General features: G+C 39.1%; 1 pseudogene; it reads right to left on the bottom strand.

Moving 5' to 3' along the window:
- Nucleotides 1-6,682: 6,682 nt before the first annotated feature.
- Nucleotides 6,683-7,500, bottom strand: part of LOC138053373 (uncharacterized) — a 25,929-nt pseudogene continuing 25,111 nt past the window's right edge.

The following is a 7,500-nucleotide window of genomic DNA, read 5'->3' as shown; positions in this document are numbered from 1 at the left end:
TTTTCCACTTCATAGTACTCATCATGTTGATTACCATCTTCCACAATGGGCATTGTTGGTGGGGTGCCTTTTTCTTTGGACTGCAGGTTGGCTTTGCTATCCTCGGATAATGAACATGTTCCATCATCATTCTTCACCATTTCAATTTCACAGAGTACTTTATGAAGGGGAATCCATTTCGTCAATAACATTTTGTGGGGTACATCAACTTTACCATCGCTGACTTCTGTATATGGTCGACCTCTTATTGATCCCTTGGCTTTTGAACGTGCACTTAACTGTTCTTTTCCTTCTTCTCATTGCATTGAAAGAATGTGCAAAAACTCCACCTTGTCTTTGTTCTTGATAGCAATGTCTCTGAACCTGATCACATCATGACTATCATCTATCTCTTTCCAAGCTTGGATAAGGGACTTCCCCACCCAATGTCTCCTTGATCTTTCCTTTGAAATGTACTCTCTAGGCAACAGCAGCTTCAGAGCTCTTGAGATTTGCACATTCTTTCCATCTTTCTCAGTATATCATTTCATGCTGGGTGGGACACTTTCAGTAGGGTTTTCATCTTCCCTATCACTATCACTATTTTCAACATTGTTATCAGTCATGTGCATGCTATCATCTTCCTCGTTGTCTGTCATATCTTTATATAAATTTTCGTGGATGACAGTTGCATCGTTGTACTCAATGTCTCTCATGACTGCTTCTGAATCTGCACTTGAGGATAGCGACACACAGTTTGTTGTATTCTGAAGGTGGAGGGCCAGTTTTTACCAACTTAATGCCTGCTGGCTTTTGAAAAACGTATGGACAATCCTATGCCTGGTTGGACTCTAAGAGATTTGAAAACTCCTCAGGAAGAAACTTTCTCACAAGTTCTTGTGCCTGTTTTACACCCTTCTTGTGCATCTGCTGCTGTCTTGTAAGGATCTCTTGATAAGTACTAGGGTAGTGATAATTTGTTGAGGTTGCAGAGTTTTGAGTGCGGAAATGGGAGGTCTTTCTTTCGATTGCTAGTTGATGGTATTTTGACTCCTTCATAGGTAGACAATTCATTTAAGGCTTCTGTTATAAACTGTAGGTCCTTGGAACGATGCAACATGTCAGAAAAAGGTGGTGATGTATCCAGCGATTGAATGTTGGTAGTTTTCCCTTGTAACTGACCAATGACTTTTTCAGCGGTGAGGTGAACACAATGATGGACCATATTCTTTAAAGCGTAGAAACATAGCAAGACAGTGCAGTGATACAGCAGAGAAAATCAATTCAGCAGTTGTGTATGCACCATAAGTCAGGAAATGTCCTCTTCTTCCTTTATTTTTGATGCGTTGGGGAGGGCATGTTAACGCAATTTTTTTACCTCAAGGTATCTGCGCCACAAATGAAAAATCGAGATTCCTGTTGACACCGCTGATTGAATGTCTTCTGGTGTGCCAAAGTCTATTTTATAAAAGGGTTCTGTTAGATGATAGACTGCAATGATGTAAAGGCATGTAGCCTGTGAGCCTCTCACCTGGCTTTCAAGCATACCAGCGACTTTCAGAGAAAATATTCTGTTGGCGGTGTCTGGTGGCTGGTCAAAGAAGTTTATCAGAACCAGGTCCTGAGCAGAAAAGGGTACAGTTTCTCCTTGTTTAAGGCATGTTTCCATAAGTTCATGCAGGTGATTAAGGGTGGCAACCATGGCCCCAGTGCAATCTTTGTACATAGTCAGTTCATAGGTTTCATATTTCAAATTACGTAGTAGTGTCCTTCTTAAGTGGTCATAATCCGAGTAAGCAATACTTGGGAGTGACCAGAAATATGGACCAACAAATTTCCGCCTGGAATACTGAGGCCCAAGTACATGATTTCATCAGCCACAGTTGCTGGAGTTGGTGTCATCAATGTAACCATAGCAGAAAGGGAAAATCCTGCAGAGTCTGCGGAATGCCCAACCAAATTCAGAGGTTTTTTCCTGGTGGCACAATCCTGGCGCACTTTTTCCCAAATCTTTAATAGGTGACGACCACAGTAGCCTTTATTACGAAAAGCCCACATCATATAAACAAGGGGATGGTGCTGTGCACAACTCAGAGAGCTGAAATTGTGTATGGATACCTTTGAGGCTAAGGCATTCTCATATATCACACTTGTTACTAGTCTCCTCAGAGCAGAAAAGTCGTCTTTGTCACCTGAAAAGACATGATTCTTATAATTTATCAAAAAAGTTTCACTTCAGATTGAGAGCATGAAATGTCAAAGGGTCCACCAACCTATCTTTTACGCATTGCCGATGAAGTGAAATTTCACTTCTGGTCAATATGCAAAGCATGTGACATCAACTATGTATACTCCCCGCAAGGCAAACAAAATTGCTCCGGCGATAAGAAATGGAAAAAACATTTAAAGTTTGTCTAATGCAAAGCTTCAAAATGTCACAATTCTTTCAGAATATGATGCCAGTCTGGATTTAAGATGGTTCCATAATTAATGTTCTCATTAATTTCACATACTTGTTATTAAAATACTCTGAAATTATAATTATTGCTTTCTTTGTTAGAGTATGAGCCGTTGATGTTCAAAGTTTTTTGGTAAGCTGATTGTATTTACAATCTTTTCATTGGCAACTGTTTTTCAGATAGGTCACCACTTTCTTACAATTTAAACTTTTTTTTAGTATTTTTGAGAAATAATAATTTACTAGTCGGCCTGGTAAAGTCAGCTTGATGGACTCCTGTTTTTTTTTTTTTTTTTTTTTTTTCTTTAATCCTGATACAAGACTAACTGTTGATCGTCATATATTATAGCAAGAATCCCAATGGTGTGACCTCTTCTAATTTAGTCACATTCTTTCATCCGCATAGACCATCCAATCAGAAGCCTAATGTGGCTTTTCTAGATGTGTCAATGGATAGTGTGTTACACGCAAGAATATGAATTAATCAAAAGAGGTCACACTTTTGGGATCCTTGCTGTAATCAAGCATAAAGTTTACAATATTATGTCTCATTCATTTGCTTGTTTTCCAAGAATAAACACATCATACTGACTATAAGGCAGCGCAGGTCCAAACTTTCCTGTGTTTAGAACAGTCTGTGTCTTCCTGAACACTTTTGTGTTGAACTGAGATGGAAAAAGAACAATTCATCTATTTATATTACTGTGATGTCATAAAGCATGATTATTTTGCGTCAGCTTTTTGGAGCTGTTTCATCCTTCTGTTTTTACTTCTTGGGATCAGTATGGCCACATGCAGGCTGATAATTTACACAATACTATACTCAACAAACCTTCGGATTCTTTCTTCCTTGGAATGTGCAAAACGTCCTCTCCCCACTTTTCGATATCTGGGCTAAAGCTCTTTCCAATCAGAATAATGTCATCTTCTTCAGTTCTTATGGCCTGTAGATACCTGATGTAGTTAAAAACATAATGTTTGTCTTCAGAGGATACTTACTGTAGATTTCTTAATTGAGTTAAGCTGAGTAAGAAGGAACAAGAATTGGGCAACATTATAGTCAGTACCAACAGAATGACCACCTACACTTTTCCTTGTCCTCACTAGTTACAGGATGGGAAGTTCAGTGTTATTACACTCCATTACTGAGTGCACTTGTCACAAAGTTCAAGGGGGCAAAAATTTATGTGATCTAAACAAACCTTAATGCTCTAGCCTCATCGCTTGCATCAATGACTGGTCCTCCCTTGTACAGCTCAATTGCCTGATCTATAACGTCAGAATTGTACCCTGGCTGTAACTTCTTGTGAGGTTTGAAGTTGTCACATGGAAGACCAAACAAATCCTAAAGAGAAGATGGAAGTTAATGACATACAAGCCAAATAGAGGGGCTATCAGCTATCTCAAGTTTTTAAATAGAAAATGGTAAAACAGTCTAATGGAATTTCTCTACTGAAACCGTTATTGTTCTAAGACACACAAGATGTTCCTGAGCAAAACTGACCTTTGCCCAGGTAAATTGTATAAACTTGGAAAAATTTGGCACTGACTTTATTCAAGATTACTCAAATGTAATAATTTTCAATCCTGTCCTTTTTTGTCTATCCATGCAAATTTTTGACTTTGTCACATATTTTGATGTTCTTGTGCAGGTAAGTGGTTATTGTGATGTTTCATTTTATTTTATGGGAATTTTGCAAGTCTTGAAGAAGCCAAACATTACAAGAAATAGCCTCTTCAACAACAATAATTATTATAATAATTGTTTTCAGAAGAACATCCACATGCAATTAAACATCCTTTTGTTGTAGGTTTGTGTGTCAGGACTGCGGTTCATTGCAACATTTTCTGTTCTGTTTTCTTTTTCTTCCGAAGCCCTTAATAAGAACTGAGAATTGTAGACATTTGACTGTAAGCATTATTTCAGCCAGAAGCCCCTTACACTTAACATAGATTTAAAGTACATGTATAAAACGTTTAGTGTCAATTATTGCAGGAGAGGCTGGCTAAAGTTATGCTCTTTACACTGGTTCACAACTGCAATGAACTTATTGAATTTGTCCATATTTAAGAACAGTAGTGGCACAGGCATGTACAAAAAATCAGGAAAATGATTTCATTAACCAAATTGCTAGATAATATTTTCTACACCACTTTTCAGTGGACGTCACTCTGAAGTTTATAAAACCTCAATTTGCAGTCCATCTTTTCAAGTTTTCATTTGGTTACTAAAAGTCAAACAATTTTGGGGCAATGTCAATGACTGAGACAAACATCATACCTTACGAAGACCATAATTCGTCTCTCCAAGGCGCATTTTATGCATCTTTCCAATACTTTTCATCAATGGAAGATAGTGGTGGTTAACACCTCCTCTTAGTTTCCCAACAAGGGTTTGCTATTATTGTAATTTGAACAGGATTTGTTTGGTCTATGTTCTGTTTGAAAAGATGCAGCAGGTCTACTATCAATTTCTCTTCATAGTTTTCATCACAACTCTCCTGTAGCACTTCTTCCCAGGGCTTAGGTTTCATCACTAAAGGACTGGACACTGCTTTTCCAAGCTTCTTGTTTGAACTTTGAAGCTCTGCAACTTTCTCTTTCATTTCTGCTTTGAGTGCATAGTCGTAACGAAAACCTTTCTTGCCTATTCTGTTCTCATGGCTTAAGTGATACACTGCTTGATCACGTTTCTTACTTAAGTCCGCTAGATAAATTTGTTGTTTGAAACAATTATGGCATGTAAATGGATGACGTGGAAGCCCACTTGGCTTTCCTGTGCAGGGTGGGTCTAGGCTCTTGATTGCTCCCTTGACAAATAGCTTCTAACCTTTATAATTAACTTCCCTGTTCAGTAACACGTAGGTTGCTCTAGCAGGTCGTGAATTCCCAAGCTCCTTTGCTTCCTCTGGGTGCCTTTCCTTCCAGCCTTTGAAGGTTGAACAATTTTCGTGTCCCTCTTCACTTACAAAACAAGAAAATTTTCCTTTTGACCTCTCCCGTTCAAAAAGTGTTTTTGTTGACACTTTTCGAATGGAACAGTCATCCCTAAAAGACTCGACAATATCAGGATGCTCGAAGAAATGAAGGCATTCTGAGTTTCGAGTGTCTGGCTTCACAATTTTGAGGGCTTCAATTATTGTTCTCTGTCTGGGTGGCTGGAACTTTCCATCCTTCGCAAGACTTGTCGTGGAAGTAGTTGCATTGTCCATCATATTGAGACCTGATATATACAAGGCTGCAGCTTGGTAAATTCTGGATTGTTGATGGGCCACCACCTGGGATATTCCATCAAACTCCTTTTGGGTTGATCTTCCAAAGTTAGCAAATATTCCTCTTCAAACACAGCTTACCTCGTAGACTGTGCATATTTCGCACTGGATAGAAACGTTGATCTTATTCCTCATGCTGGACGAGCATACACAATTGTCAAATTCGTGAGTTATGTCTCTGACCTCCTTGGCCACCCTTTCTGTAATTGTAAGATGGGGAAAGCATAACACAGAAATGCTCTAAACATATTGTTGAAAGTGTTTTTGCAACTGGATGACTCTAGATAAATTCTTCTTCTTTCCTTGTTATTGATTCGAGGTAATGGATTAAGAATGCTCCCTTTTAACAGTTCTTCAAAGCTTGAACAATTTAGATCCTTTGGCCTGATTTCTTTGATCTGCAAGTTACTCCAGCTCCTTGACAGAATAGATCTTCTTTCAAACACTCTGTCAACATATTCCTTTTCAGGTAACATTTCTTCATCACTCAGTGATGCCAGTTTACTTGTTTTGTTCCTGTCATTTACCTTATCCATGTTTGCACCAAGATCTACGTCAAAATAATATTGAGATTGGGCTGTGTCTGCATCATTGCAATCTATCATCTCATTACGTTCTGGTATTGTAGAGATGCCTAGATTATTGCAACCTGTCATTTCCCTGTGTCCTCCAATTGCACCTGTGTCTGGATCATCACAACCTGTCATCTGCTCTGGTATCGCATCCCTATCAACATGATCAGAACGTGTTACATTGCTATTGTTTGGGCTTGCAGTTGTGCCATCATCATCGTAGCTTGTCATCTCACTCTCTTCTAGTGTGGCAGTTGTACCTAAATCATTGTAAAATGTCTCCTTGCTCTGTTTTGGGATTGCAGTTGTGCCTGTATCTTTGCAAACTATCATTGCACTCTCTCCTGGCACTAGAGAGGTACCTGGATCATTGCAACTTGTGATCTCTCTGTGTCCTGGAATTACAGCTGTGTCTGCGTCAATACCATCGCAACCGTGAGGCTGTTCTGGCATTGCAGTTGTGCCTGTATTGCACTCTGTCCTGGCACTGCTGCAGCTGTGCCTGCACCATGGCAACTTATCATCTCACTCTCTTCTGATATTGCATCCCTCCCACCATCATTGCAACCAATCATCTCACTGTTTTTTGGCATTGCAGTGGTATTGGCATCATCGCAGCCTGTCACCTCACTATGTTCTAAGATTACAGTCCTGCCTGCATCATTGTAGCATGGCATCTTACTCTGTTCTAACATAGTAGTTGTGCCTACATCATCACGACATGTCGTTTCAATCTGTCCTGTCTGCTCTGGCATTGCAGCTGTGACTGCATCTGCTGCTAATTTAGGTTTCAAGTGGTTGATGCTCTTTCTTCCCCTTTTCATCTTTATGCCATGGACGTCCTTATGCACATCAAGTATATTTCTGCCAAGGCTTTCAAAAAGGAAGCGACGCAATGCTTCTTTGTTATGACAATTTTTGAAATACGAACAGGCATTGACATATATGGATTCTTTGGTGACAGTACTCCCAATTGACTTCTGATAGGATCTGGTAAACCATGTCTCTACATCTTCAACAGATGGGATAGAGTCCTTTCCTGTGAGTGTACACAAAAATAAATGACAATTGTTTTGCAAAAAAAAACCCTTGAAACATGATATATAGTATTAAGTAGTAACCCTCGGAATTTGGGACAAGTGACTGCTTAAAACAGGTTGCTTGCTGAATACAAGTAATTCAGAATATGTTTCAAACACAATAAAAATGCCTTTTTGTA

The sequence above is a fragment of the Montipora capricornis genome, chromosome 6 (assembly GCF_036669925.1).
Source record: "Montipora capricornis isolate CH-2021 chromosome 6, ASM3666992v2, whole genome shotgun sequence".
Lineage (NCBI taxonomy): Eukaryota > Metazoa > Cnidaria > Anthozoa > Scleractinia > Acroporidae > Montipora > Montipora capricornis.
The sequence above is the reverse complement of the archived record's forward strand: the minus strand, read 5'-3'. Positions and strand labels throughout refer to the sequence as shown.